The 15242-nt window shown below is 37.2% G+C and overlaps 1 protein-coding gene across 9 annotated transcripts in view; it reads right to left on the bottom strand.

Annotated features, from left to right (window-relative positions):
• ZNF385B (zinc finger protein 385B) overlaps window positions 1-15242 on the bottom strand; it is a 393631-nt gene that overhangs the window by 212487 nt on the left and 165902 nt on the right. Inside the window, exons 1-2 of one of the 9 annotated variants that reach the window (XM_073881844.1) lie at window positions 14533-14611; window positions 13440-13634 (exon numbers count right to left, since the gene is read on the bottom strand). The exons of the other annotated variants lie outside the window; for them this stretch is intronic. The gene's annotated coding sequence lies outside the window, so the exon portion shown is untranslated. Of the gene's footprint in view, window positions 1-13439; window positions 13635-14532; window positions 14612-15242 lie in introns of those variants that run through there. 9 annotated transcript variants of the gene reach the window in all.

Here is a 15242-nt window from a genome sequence, read left to right as displayed (position 1 = left end):
TTTGATTGTGTATGTTTCTTATTACTGCTTTTGGCTACTCTGTAAATCTAAACCTGATTCTTGATTTCTCTTTATTTTGCCTTAATTTTGTTTAAAGTGAATTTTGACTACAATTAATCCTGGCTGATAAGAAATGGCTCTACTTCCGTTCACATTTCTTTTTTTAAAAAATAAGCTTTTTACTTTGGAATAATTTTAGATTTATTTCATTTACTTTTGATAAAGAAGCTATACTTATTCTAGGAATGCAAAGTTGGTTAAGGATTCTAAAATCAATCTCATTCTTACCACTTTAACAAAAGGAGAAAAATCATGCAACCATCTCAATACGTGTAGAAAAAGTATTTAAAAAAATAAAACATCCATTATTGACAAAACAATTTTAGTAAGCTATTAATAAAATGAAATTTCCTGAATTTGAAAAAAGTTATCTTTAATCACAATAGTATGGTACCTGTATAAAAACAGACAAATAGGGACGCCTGGGTGGCTCAGTCAGTTAAGCATCTGCCTTCAGCTCAGGTCATGATCCCAGAGTCCTGGGATCGAGTCCTGCATTGGGTTCTCTGCTCAGCGATGAGTCTGCTTCTCCCTCTCTCTCTGCCCCTCACCCCACTCGAGTCTGTTTCTCCCTCTGCTCCTTACCTCGCTTGTGCTCTCTCTCAAATAATAATAATAAAAAAAGACAAATAAACCCACACATATACCGTCAAGTAATCTATGACAAAAGTATCAAGAGTACATAACAAGAAAAGGGTAATCTTTTCAATAAATGGTATTGGGAAAACTGGATGCTTACATGCAAAAGAATGAAATTGGATTCTTATTTTACACCATATACAAAAATCTACTAAAAATGGATTAAAGTCGTAAATGTAAGACCTGAAACTGTAAAACTCCTAGAAGAAAACAGAGACAGAGCTCCCTGACATTGGCCTTGGTAGTGATTTTTTGGGTGACACCAAAAACAAAAATAAACAAGTGGTACTGTATCAAACTAAAGATGTCCTACACAGCAAAGGAAATGATCGACAAAATGAAAAGGTAATCTATGGGGGGGATTGGGAGAAAATATCTGCAAACCATCTATCTGATAAGGGGTAACTATCCAAAATATATAAGAAATTCATAGAACTCAATAGCAAAAAACCTACCTGATTTAAAAATGAGTAAGGGAGTTGAATAGACGTTTTTCCAAAGCAAACATACAAATAACCAACAGGTAGATGAAAAGGAACTCAACATCACTAATTATTAGGGAAATGCCTATCAAAACCATAATGAGATATCACATCACACCTGTTGGCATGGCTATTATCAAAAAGACAAAAGATAACAAGTGTTGGCAAGGGTATGAGAAAAGGGAACTTTTGTACACTGTTGGAGGGGATGTGAATTGGTACAACTATTGTGGAAAACAGTAAGGAGGTTCCTCAGAAAATTAAAAATAAAACTTACCATGTGATTTAGCAATCCCGCTGTTAGGGATATATCCAAAGGAAATGAAATTAATATCTCAGATATTTGCACTCTCATGTTCATTCCACATTATTCACAATAGCCAAGCTATGGAAACAACCTTAAATGTCTGCCAATGGATAAATGGATAAAGAAATGGATAAAGAGGGGCGCCCGGGAGGCTCAGTCGTTGAGCGTCTGCCTTCGGCTCAGGTCATGATCCCAGGGTCCTGGGATGGAGCCCCGCATCGGGCTCCCTGCTCAGCGGGAAGCCTGCTTCTCCCTCTCCCACTCCCCCTGCTTGTGTTCCCTCTCTCGCTGTGTCTCTCTCTGCCAAATAAATAGATAAAATCTTTAAAAAAATGGATTAAGAAAATGTGATACATATTATATATATTATATATGTATATATTACATGTATACAGGTATACCTGTGTGTGTGTGTATATATATATATATAATATATGACATATATATGGAATATCATTCATCTATACAAAGAAGGAAATCCTGTCACCTGTGACAACATGGATATACCTGAGAAATTACTGTTAAGTGAAATATGGCAGAGAAAAACAAACACTATATGACCTAATTTATATATAGTACTTAAAAAAGTTGAACTCATAGAATCAGAGGATAGAGTGGTGATTGAGAGAGGGTAGTGTGGGGAAAATGGGGAGATATTGGTCAAAGGCTACAAACTTTTAGTTATAAGATGAATATGTTCTGGGGATCTAATATAACCCTAGTTAATAATACTATATTGTATCCTTGAAATTTGTTGTGTTCTCACCCCCCACCACTACAACAAAAAAGGTAACTATGTGAAGTGGTGGATGTGTTAATAAATTAATTGTGGTCATCATTTCACAGTGTACATGTATATCAAACCATCACATCATATACCTTAAATATACACAATTTTTATTTACCAAATACCACTACACCTCAGTAAATGTGAGAAAAAAAGAAAAAGGTTATCTACAAAATTCCTAAGGTAGATATCATAATTCAAGGTTAAATATTGAAAACATTCCAAGATTAGTAATAAGACAAAAATGTACTTTATATTTCTAATCAATACCATATTGAAGGTTCTAGCTAATGCAATAAGACCAAGAAAAGAAAAAAAAATGTTTTAAGACTGAGAAGAAAAATATGAAGCTCTAATTATTAGCTGATGTTGTCATTTATGTACAAAAATCTCAAGGATTTCAGATAATTAAATATATAAAGTCAATTTAGCAAGGATGCTAAATAAAAAGTCAATAATATCAAGCCAATGTCTATAAAAGAGCTGGAAAATGAGATTTAAAAAATTAAACTATGTACAACAGCATAAAACATCAAATACCTAGGGATAAATTTCAAGAATGACAAGCAAGACCTCTGTACAAAAAACTATAAAACATTACTAAAATGAAAACCAAAATAGCATGGACATACCACACTTGTAGACTGGAAAAACTCAATATTGTAAAGATGTCGTTTCTCTCAAATTGACCTCTAGATTTTATGTAATCCTAATAAAAATTTCAGAAGTTTTCTTTTTTTTTAGTGGATGATATTATTCTAAAATTTATATGGAAATACAAAGGGCAAAGAATAGACAAGACAAATGTGGAGAAAAACAAGGTGAGAGGAAGAGCTCAAGTGCAGATCAACACTTACTATAAAGTCATAGTAATTAAGACAGCATGGTATTGGCATAAGGCTAAACAAATATATCAATGAACAAATAGTTATGATAATCCAATACATATATGGACACGGAATTTATGGTAGCAGAACAGTGGGGAAAGGATTGTTTTTTAAATAAATGGTTCTGCATCCATTTATGAGGAAAAAACAAACAAACAAACCCTGATTCCCAAACCCCACTTCACGCCACATATAAACTTAATCCTAGATGAACTGTGCTCTAGATGTGAAAGACAAAATAAAATTTCTGTAACATTGTAAAGGAAAATATATTCATGTCCTTGTGGTAAGCAAGGATAACTTAAATAGAAATAAGTCTTAACCACAAAAGAAGAGATTCACAAACTGGAGTGTGTGAAATTAAGGTCTTCTACTTATTATAACACCATTAAGAAATTAAAAAGCCAACCCTCAGAGTGTGAGACATTTGCAATTCATATACCTGACAAAGGACTCATCTTCAGAATAAACAACTTCTACAAATCATTTAAAAAATCAAACCAATAGAAAATGGCCAAGAGACTTAAATAGGTACTTCACTAAAGGAGATATTCAAATTTTCATGAAATCATTAAAAGATTCTCAATCTCATTAATAATCAGGGAAATATGAATTAAAACCCAATTAAGATGTCACTATATACCCATGAGAGTGAATAAATCAAAAAAATTTAACCGTACCAAATGTTGGTGAGGATATGGAAAAACCAGGACTCTTACAAACTATGAATTTTCCAATTTGGAAAAAGTTTTGAAGAAATCTCATTGCTGAACATATGCATACCTTATGATCAAGTAATTATACACCTAGGATGTGTCTCTGTGTGTGTGTGTGTGTGTGTGTGTGTGTGTGTGTGTGTACATATGTGTGGAGATATATAAGGAGGTATATAATATATTGGATATATGTATTTATTCATGGTAGTATTTGTAATAGCTTCAAACTGGAAACAACTCAAATGTTTCTCAATAGATAAATAAATTATGGTATATCTGAAATATGGAATACTATTCAGTAATAAATGTGACTTGAGTACAGTTATATGCAACATTTCAAAAGAAACTTGATACAAAAAATACATATTATACGACTCCACTTATAAAATTCAAAAACAGGCAAAACTCAAGTATAATATTTGAAGTTGGGATGTTGGTTATCTTTGGGAAGGAGGGTGGTAGTCATTGGCTTAAAATGGGGCACAAGGAGGCCTTCTGGGTTGCTGTAATGTTCTATTTCTTAACCTCAGTAGTAGCTACTTAAGTATATTAACTTCATTATAATTAATTAAGGCAAATACTTATGATTTATGAACTGTTCTGAGCTATGTTATATTTCAAAATAAACTTTATTTGAAATATCCACCTTTTATCAATTTTCTTCTTTTATCCATTCCCCATCCTATTTTTCACATTAGAATGTTAAATATTAAAATCTAAGATGTTGAGGTCTTGAGAAAAAATATACGGTTATAATTATTGAAAGTAGTAAGTAGTGTTAAAAGTATATAGCAGTTCACAAATTTTCATATCCATTTATCTCAATATTTGTAACAAGTGTTTGAGAGACAAAAAGCAGTGAGTTTTTTTTTAAATAGATGTATAAACTGAGACTCAGATTTTGTTCCCCAAGTTTACACATCTACAAAGTGGCAGAGTTTAGTTTAAGACTTTAATTCTTGATCTCTAGAGTGTTGCTCTTTATACTATTCATGTAGTCATTTAAAATAATATGTAACTAAAATAAATGATCTTGATTCAAATAGCTGGGTTTTTTATTTGATTCTGACTAGACTCACTGTGAGTCTTGAAAATTGCCATTGTAATTTTCTCCTAAACCTGTTTTAAAAATAAATACATTTATTGAGGTCAATAACAGAAGGACAACATTTTCCATTTTAATATATATTTTTCCACATCAAGTAATGTGTGTGAACAGTGTTTCATACCTTCTTAACTATAGCAATACATTTCAAATGTGGATTCTGTTTTGGGGGCTCTGCTAAAACTAAACTATAGTAATATCACTGAGCTGTTCAGGAACCTTATATTCTGAAGTTCTCTAGTTGATTTTTCTAGTTTTAGAGAAAGGAAGAATTATTAGTTTCCTTTCTAGGGGCTATCCAATTAGAAGGATAAAAGAGAGAAATATTTTAGACTGCAGTTACAGAAATAGACAAGAACACTGTGCTAGTGAGATAATGAGTATGATCACTCTGTATAGCTTAGATATTCTTTGATCACTATAGAATACAGCTCTAACTTCCACCAGGTATTTTTAAATTATATACTTTGATCACAGTGGTACCAGGAAAAAGCGATCATATGACTTAATTGACATCATCTGCACTATGAGAAAAACATAATTCAGAGGTTTATAAAGCTGTTGATGCGCTAGGAGTCTCACCCTTGAATGGGGGAAATGGTTGATGCTTCACTGTTGATGATGGCGTACACTGGTAGAAATTCTATGGAAGAAAGTCTGGCAAGCAGTATCAACAGTCTAAAATAGGCAATTTCTAAGGCCGTGTACTCAACTTATAGCAATTTTTCAAAGGAAACAATGACAAAGATCTGCCTCCAGGGTTATTTGCTGTAGCATAATTTATAATATAAAAACTTATGGTAGCATAACTGTCAAATAATAAAAAATTATTAAATTACCCATGGCATATTCCTATTCACTTTGGAACCATTAAAAATAGCACTGTAAATGAATTGTTGTAAGATGCTATTTGGCCAGACAAAACAGTAATACTCAAACTCTGTCCTCAACTAGCCACCTTTCACTGTGATGCTGTGGAAGGATATATATGCATGTCACAGGGTCCAACAAAGGAAGATATTATGCAAGGCTCCTGTAACTTTTCATACTTCAATGACAGCAGAAACAGTTCTTTTTGACACATCTTTCCTGCATCAGCAGGACCTGACTTTACTTATTATAGTAGCCACTTTCCCACACTCATACCCCTTCTGTAACCCTACTACTCCCTTTAAGCAGCTTCCGAATATAATTTTTGAATTCCTGCCCTGTTTCATGTGATGATCTCCCTGCTCCCCATTTCTACGTGCATAGGGCTATCATGATGTGTTGCATCTGTGTGTCATTTTCTGGGTTTCTCTCCATTTCCTACTGTTCTTGTTGTAACTACAAAGTAACCACCTTTTGTTTTAAGAAGTGATCTCTTTGATATCTTACTTCTGAGGCCTTACATTCTGATTCCAAATCCCAGAATCGTTTCTATGTTCATTTGCCACATTCTAATGGCTTTTTGCTTTCTCACTGCGATTTAACTCTGTCTCTGAACAAACCCATTTACTAGACTTTAGACTGATTATGGCGCAGATGGCTAATCTTAGCCCTCAGGTTTGTGATCATTTCACTGAGGTTGTATTCCTTCTCAACCCAAGAAGAAAACATTAGCCCTCCCCCAACTGGGTAGAGGTCCCCAATCCTATTATTTATTTATTTGTATTATTATTATTATTATTATTATTATTAACTCCACTGCCCCAATGGGTGGAATCAATACTTGGGGTCGCTGAGGTTCATAGCTGAGACCAGAGCTCGTATACTGTAAGCTAAGAGACCCTGATGAGGAAGGAAATCAGTCCTAAGGAAGAGCATTTTATTGGTGGAGAAGCAGCCCCTATACAGAATCTCAGCCTCCTTCTCTCTCATTTTCTCTTTTTGAATGTCTTTTAATGACTTATAATGCAGACAAATAATGCCAAATAATTAAGTGGGACTAAAGTACCTTCCGAATCGTAGGTATAAAAGCATCCCATTCATTTTTTTTTAAGATTTTATTTATTTGAGAGAGAGAGAGAGTGAGAGAGAGCATAAGAGGGGAGAGGGTCAGAGGGAGAAGCAGACTCCCCACTGAGCGGGGAGCTGGATGTGGGACTCGATCCTGAGACTCCAAGATCATGACCCGAGCCGAAGGTAGTCGCTTAATCAACTGAGCCACCCAGGCGCCCCAAAGCATCCCATTCTTATTAAAAAAAAAAAAAAGTCCTCCACAGCCACACCTAGAATTAAGATGGGAAGCACCAGTGGTTAGGCTATCTATGAGTGGGACAGAATCTTGGGGGGGGTGGATTGTTGGAGTTTAGTTTCTCTTATCTTTTCATGTCTTTATTTTTGAAACGGTTTACAAAGAAACCACATTTATTACTTTACCATTAGAGAACATTACTGTTCATCTCTTTTAAAAATGTGGCTATTTTATCTTGAACATCCTGAACAAACCCTGTTAAGGTCTAAGTTTTTGTTTTGTTTTTAAAGATTTATTTATTTATTTATTTATTTGACAGAGAGAGACACAGTGGAAGAGGGAACACAAGCAGGGGGAGTGGGAGAGGGAGAGGCAGGCTTCCCGCTGAGCAAGGAGCCGGATGCAGGGCTCGATTCCACGACTCTGGGATCATGACCTGAACCGAAGGCAGACATTTAATGACTAAGCCACCCAGGTGCTCCAAGGCCTAAGTTTTTTAATCTGTTTTCAATTCTCCCCGATTCCCCAACTTCATCATCTTTTAGTGCCATTCTCATATGACACTGCCTTATTTTTAACTACAAAATAAGAAATGTTATAGATATAAGAACGAATAGTTTTGCACATTTCTAAAAGATGGACCTTAAAACCTTCAAGTAATAATAATGAGCACATATAATCTGTTTCTCAAGCCCTGGGTTTCTGAAACCTCGCATCGACATTCACTGTCCGCTAGCAGAGGTCTCCATTAACAGAACAAAATCATGCAAAATGCCAGTGACTATTTCATTCTAAAAATGCATGTTCTGTATCATCTCTGTGCTCAGATTAGAACTAATTCCTGGACGTACTCAGAGTTCAGCTTGTTGGTGGACCATGGTTGTAAAGCTGCTTCCATTTACCCTGTTGAGGTAAACAGGTACATCTTCACTCTCTCCTTAGCAGCAAATAACAAGAAACACTACATCATAAATAAAGCGAAAGAGACTGAGGTCACTTCAACTCACCTAAGCTTCCTCCACTTTAAAATGGTAAAATAAAATATTCATGTGCTACCATTATGTGGCTGAACACAGAGGGAGGCATTTCCCCTTACTTCTATTAATCCATGATTGTCCATAGCCTCCTACCAAGTCCATCATCTACATCCGTATCTACCCCATAGATGAATGAGGAGGGTAGAAAAAAGTAACGGTCATACATATAGAATCAGCAAGTGAGACAACTCATCAATCTTCCTAGCAGCATGACAAATATACTGAATCACATTTCAAACATTCATTGACACTTTGAAGAAAAAACACAACCTAGTTCGTCCACAGACTGACCTATTTCCCCAGGAGAGGTCTGAGGCTGCCCAAGGCAACCTACCATCTCTGAGAATTTAGGGAACACAAATGAATACTGAACACAAGTTATTTTCTGATTTAAAATTTTAAGCATTTTAAGTGAAATAGCAATACTGAAAGTAATTTGACATCTTTTAAGATAATTCAAAGTGCTTAACTCATTTAATGTAATTATCTCTTAACATTGTTATATAGTTTCTATTTTCCTAGTGCTCTTTAGAAAGGACAAAATACCCTTCCTTTTACCATAATTTTCCCCTTGTCTATATCTAATTGAAGAGCTTTCTATCAGGAAACTTGAAAAATGGATAATTACTGCTCTGGGGCCTCTCATCAACTATGAACTTGGGAATTGGAGTTTCTGGCCTTGCTTAATGAAAAGTGTCTGAATTAAATTTCCTTCATCTTACAAGTATCATTTTTTTTTTCTTTTGGTAAAAAGTTTCCCAGAGAATCTCCTAATAGCCACTGGCAAAGCCCATAATTCTACTACTGAAACAATGAGATCTATTTTCCAGATCATCAATCTTCATTCTCCAGACAGATACAATTGTTTGAAGAGTTGCAATTACATTATCCCTTGGTGTTTCTTCAGCCTCCACATTTGACTGACTACACAGTTAAACAATTAAAAGGCCAAAGGAATTGAGGATTAATTTTTATCTCTAATAATAAAAAAAGTTCATTGTATTGAATTTCTTGGTATCAGCATCATCACCCTCCTAATTAAAAAGTACAATAGTTATATAATCTTGCAAAAGGAGAAATGGAAGTCAATACACATTCATGACTATATAATTTGAGCGTAGTAGCTGCAATCATCCTGACGGTATGGACAGCCCCACTTTATACTACCTATAAATGAATCAATTTAAAGTGCTAGGCTTAGCCTATAGAACTAACACTTAATTTCATCCTCTGATATTAAACATTACATGTTTTTGAACAGCAACTATATTTAGCAAGAAATAGGTCCCGTAGATTCCAAACCAAATGTAGATAACCTAGATGAACCACACATAACATCAGCAGAGAGGTATGTTTTACTGTAGTTGGCATCAAAGGCCAGCAGGAGGCTGTGCCTTGCTGCCTTCTAATAATCAGAAAGGAGTCGAGGCCAGCTCTTCTTCACGTCCCCTTCCCATGCCTTTCCGCACAACTGCCCCCTTCATCTTATCATGTTACCATCAGTTCTGTTCATGTTGGTGTTCCTCTCAAGGTTCCTCAGGGTATCCCACAGGCTCCACTGGGACCTAGGAATCTGAGTTTTTCACAAGCAACTACAGTGTCAGTGAGGTGTGGTCCTGGAGCCACTTTTCCTTTTTTTTTTTTTAAGTTTTTATTTAAATTCCAATGAGTTAACATACAGTGTAATATTAGTTTCATGTGCACAATATAGTGATTCAACACTAGAATACAACACCTGGTGCTCATCACAAGTGCCCTCCTTAATGCCCGTCACCTATTTCACCCACCCCCCTGCCCATCTCTCCTCTGGTGACCACCAGTTTGTTCTCTATAGTTAAGAGTCTGTTTCTTGGATTGCCTTTTTTCCCCCTTTGCTCACGTGTTCTGTTTCTTAAATTCCACATATGAATGAAACCATATGGTGTTTGTCTTCTCTGACTGACATATTTCACTTAGTATAATAGTCTTTAGCTCCATCCACGTCATTGCAAGTGGCAAGAGGTTGTTCTTTTGGATGGCTGAGTAATATTCCATTGCATATAATATATACATATATACCACATCTTCTTTATCCATTCATCAGTCGATGGACACTTGGGCTGCTTCCATACTTTGACTATTGTTGATAATGCTGCTATAAATATCAGGGTGCATGTACTCCTTTGAATTAGTGTTTTTGTAATCTTTGGATAAATACCTAGTAGTGCAATTGCTGGATTGTAGGGTAGTTCTATTTTTAACTTTTTGAGGAACCTCCATGCTGTTTTCCACAGTGGCTGCACCAGTTTGTACTGGGAGCCACTTTTCAAGGAAAAAACTGCCTGTGAGCTTCTGGAGTACTTCACGGTCTGTGTATTCTGAGTGCTTGGCACAATGCCTCAGATGAGACAGGAATTCAAGAAAAACGATGCCAAAAGCCTGAAAAGGCAGGATTTACATTAGAAACTGGCTTGGGGAAAGGAAGGCTCAGAATCTGGTCCTATTAAGTGCTCTTTTATACACTTGTGTCTCTGAGTCTCAACTTCTTCAGGGTAAAATTTCAAAAGCAGGAGAAGCAGAAGGTAAAGAATGTGAATGATAGGCTGGTAGAAAGGACAGTATTTTAAGTGTATGACTTAGGATAACGTTCCTTGATCCCAAAAGCACAGTCCCCTCAACTTGCCCACCTTTAAAACTGGAAAGGAAAAAAAAAAAACACTCCATGAAATCATGGTAGAAATCACCCAACAAATATAATATTTAAACATTACAAATTATTTTAATCTGCTTAAAGTGAGTGATTTTCTTCTAATAAAATTGAAATTTTGGGGGTGCCTGGGTGGCTCAGTCAGTTAAGCGTCTGCCTTCAGCTCAGGTCATGATCCCACGGTCCTGGGATTGAGCCCCACATCGGGCTCCCTGCTCCGCGGGAAGCCTGCTTCTCCCTCTGCCTCTGCCTTTCTCTCTCTCTCTGTCTCTCATGAATAAATTAAATCTTTTAAAAAAATTGAAATTCTGTTTAAAAATATACATCTTAGGAAATTATCTGAAGTCTATGGAACACAGTTCATCTGTGGGCTTCTGAGAATTACTTCATTTTTTGTTGTTGCCAATTCTCTCACGAGGCAAGTGACTAGTCAAGCCAAAATCTGTATTGTTTTGTCAAAACGTCTCCATATTTTATTCATTTCAGAATGTGTAGGCTAATTTCAGCGTCAGGACTTGTCTTCCATAAAACTATCACAGTCAAGGGGCGCCTGGGTGGCTCAGTCATTAAGCGTCTGCCTTCGGCTCAGGTCATGATCCCAGGGTCCTGGGATTGAGCCCCGCATTGGGCTCCTGCTCAGTGGGAAGCCTGCTTCTCCCTTTCCCACTCCCCCTGCTTGTGTTCTCTCGCTCGCTGACTCTCTGTCAAATAAATAAATAAAAATCTTAAAAAAAAACTTATCACAGTCAACTATTGGGTATTTACCCAAAGAATATGAAAACACTAATTCAAAAAGGTATTTACACCATTATGTTTATTGCAGAATTATCTACAGTAGCCAAATAATGAAAGCAGCCCAATGTCCATCAATAAATAGATAAATGAATAAAGAAGATGTGGGATGTCATGAGAGACTATGGACTCTGAGAAACAAACTGAGGGTTCTAGAGGGGAGGGGGCTGGGGGGATGGGTTAGCCCGGTGATGGGTATTAAAGAGGGCACGTATTGAATGGAGCACCAGGTGTTATACGCAAACAATGAGTCATGGAACACTACATCAAAAACTAATGATGTAATGTATGGTGATTAACATAACATGATAAAATAAAATTTAAAAAAAGATGTGGGATGTGTGTGTGTATAATATACAAATATATAGAGAGAGCAAAATTATGATGAGCACTGAGTAATGTATAGAATTGTTGAATCATTATATTGTATACCTGAAACTAATATAAAACTGTTTGTTAACTATAATGGATTTTAAAAACATTTAGATAAAAATAAATAATATTTTAAAAAACTATCTCAGTCTTATTTTCAACTAGATGCAGTATACTCCTCTCACTCCCCACTCCAATATTATTGGCATGTTGAGAGCTATCAAGAATATCCAATAGTGCTTGAATTAAGTCTTGTCCTAAATGGGAGCCAATTATGAAGGGAATGACCCAAACTCTAGAGAGACATCCCTGAGGAATGATGACTATTACTGGATTATGCTTTTTTTTTTTTTAAGTAGGCTCCATGCCCAGCATGGAGCCCAATGCAGGACTTGAACTCACGACCCTGAGATCAAGACCTGAGCCAAAATGAAGAGCTGGACACTTAACTAACTAAGCCACCCAGGCTCCCCTTACTGGATTGTTCTTAAAGTAATAGGCTAGCTAGTAAACCTCAACCTGAGGGACCTGTGTATTATAATCTGTTCCCTGGTTTCAGTTTCATAGGGTTAGTTGCTGTTTGTTATTCTCTTCACTCATCTCACGAACCCCAGATTTCTCTATTTCAAAATGATTGGCATGGACTATGTTCCTCCACTCCAGCATTCACTAACTGACCTGCACTGCTTCAAGCAATATCTCAGCAGGTCCTGTCACGTTGATTCTTTCCCACCTCTTAGAAATACCCACCTCCACCCATACAGAGTTATTCTAGAAATTGCAAAATAAGAAGCTACTATATTAATAATACCACTATGTTCCTAGTAATATTATAAAATCGGCATCATGGGAGAATAGGTCAGTGATTAAGAGAACACATCTGGAGTCCAACAGCCCTGGGTTCACGTTGTGACTCTGATGAGCACTAGCTGTGTAACAAACAGGGTGCCACCATCTCTCTGACTCTCATCCACAGAATGGTGCTAACAACACTACTACTTCACTGGGTTTATGGGAAGATTAAAAATGCTGACTGCACGATAGTTAGCACGAGGACTGGTGAATATATTTGTTCAACTCCCGGGAGCTACTATACGAATGCTATTGTTAATGACAAGGGTACATGCTTTAGAATCATAATTATTTCAAATCATGGCTCTGCATTTCAATTTCTTCATTTGTAAAGTGAGGTTGGCATGAACTATGTTACAGATTTTGTTTGCAGTTTAGAGATAAATATATTAAAATCCTTGGTAAAATGCCTGGCACAGGGCAAGCACTCAATGAATGGCAGCCATTGTAATAATTACAGATGGAAATGACTTTGGTTATGAGACTGTAATCCATATGCCATAACTATCAACTTGTTTAAAGTTTAAAAGTCTTTTGATACCTTTTGGTGCTGCTGATCTTACTCCATCATGATCCTCGTGCTGGGGAGGAAACCTTATTCAGGCAGAAATGCACCCAGCCTTTCTCATCCTCTATCTACTGAGAAGGGTCTCACCTCTACCAGCTCAGTTTCTTTCCCTTCTCTGCCTCAGAGGAGGGCTCTGTTGTCAGGCAAGTTCTCTGGGACTTCCGTGGTCTAGAAATGAAAAAAAAGGGGAAGAGTAGGAAGAAGGGAGACAGGTGGGTTGGGCGTGGGGGAGGGGCTGGGGAAGACTTGAGACAAAAGATGCTGGAGGAGCTGAGGGAGGGTGAGGAAACTCATGAAGGGAGGGAAAGGGAATTTCCTGAATACCATTTTATGTATCCTATTCTGAATATTCAAGGAAAGTAAGTAAAAACAAAACAAAAAGACAAAAAAAAAATAAAAGAAGGAAAAGAAAAAAACCCTTCTCTTGTTGTCGGAATATGTTCTTTGAGTGCCCGTGCTCTGAGGCTGTACCAAATGAGTTGTGGTTTCTACTGGGTAATAAATACTATGGACTTGACTGTTCCTGGGGGCAGAAATGCCATAGGAAGTCAGACACTGTATGAAGACAGGGCTACTTGATTTCCTAGGAAGGTAGCCATTTGAGGGAAATGCCTTTAGAACCATTAACTGGAGCATCTGGAGGAAGACTGCCAATGGTGTGACAAGGAAGAGAGGCTTCCCAAGTGAAATCAGAGAACCAAGGAATCAGGTGACCAGGGAGACCTACCCCAGAGTATGTGTCTCTCAGTAGACCTGGAGTTGGAGTTGGAAAGCGCCAGGAGCTCCACAGAAATGGGGCCCAGCACTGACAATGTCACTTAAATGCAAGAAGTAGGGCTAACTAGCAGCCCTCCATGCAGGGCAGAGAAGGGACATCTGCCAGAGAGAGAACTTGGGAGACAAAAGGAAAGGAATCTGGAAAACAAGAGTGCAGGACACGAAAACGTGGGTTTATTGGGCTATGCAACCATGGCAGGAAAGCACTATACAACGGGTATTTTCCATCTGCCCTTCCAGAGTCAATATGTCCCACTCTCCACCCTGCTCTGTGCCCTGGGAGACTGACCTTTGTGGACTAGATCAGTGGCTCCCTTGTCCTCTGGCTTCTGGTTGAGTTCAGTTAATGTTGGCCACCAGCAAGAGACTAGACTGCAAGAAGAGAGGGAAGGCAGGTATTTGTTTACTTCTTCATTTTTACCCTAGACTTGGTTTCATTTTACTTCTTCCTGGTGGCAACAAACTGGTTATACCCTTCCTAGGAAATAGCAGCTCCTTGCCTGCTGGTTGTCCCTCTCCTGTAGCTGCACCTGTCTCTGGCTCCTGGCAACGGTTTCCTTTCCTTGCTGCTTTGGGGTCAAGGGACAGTAATTGATTCCAGCTGTTGCTAGTTCCTCACCCTTGTCTCTCTCCTGTTTGTTCTCTTAACCCTGTCCACACCTTGGAAAATATTCCCTTCATTAAACTCTCCTCCCTCAATTACCTACTTGAATGTACCATCTGCTGCCTGCCCAGATAGCAACAGATAGACCCAAGTACAAGGATGACTGCACAATGAGAAAATGCAGAGACAATGCATTGCCCTCCTGATGAAGGAACAGGATGAGAGAAAATACGAGGGTAGAACTGAATCACTGGACTAATAACTTTGGTTAGAAGATGTTTATGAACTTTATGTAAATCCAAAGCTTGATTCATGGTAATAGGATCTACTTGTAATTATTTTCAATGATGATGATTTTGGTAAAATAAGGCAATATATTTTGCAGGTGTCTGTTA

This window comes from Callorhinus ursinus, unplaced genomic scaffold (assembly GCF_003265705.2).
Source record: "Callorhinus ursinus isolate GAN/ISIS: 27379988/994484 unplaced genomic scaffold, GSC_fseal_2.0 scaffold2, whole genome shotgun sequence".
Taxonomy (NCBI): domain Eukaryota; kingdom Metazoa; phylum Chordata; class Mammalia; order Carnivora; family Otariidae; genus Callorhinus; species Callorhinus ursinus.
The sequence above is the reverse complement of the archived record's forward strand: the minus strand, read 5'-3'. Positions and strand labels throughout refer to the sequence as shown.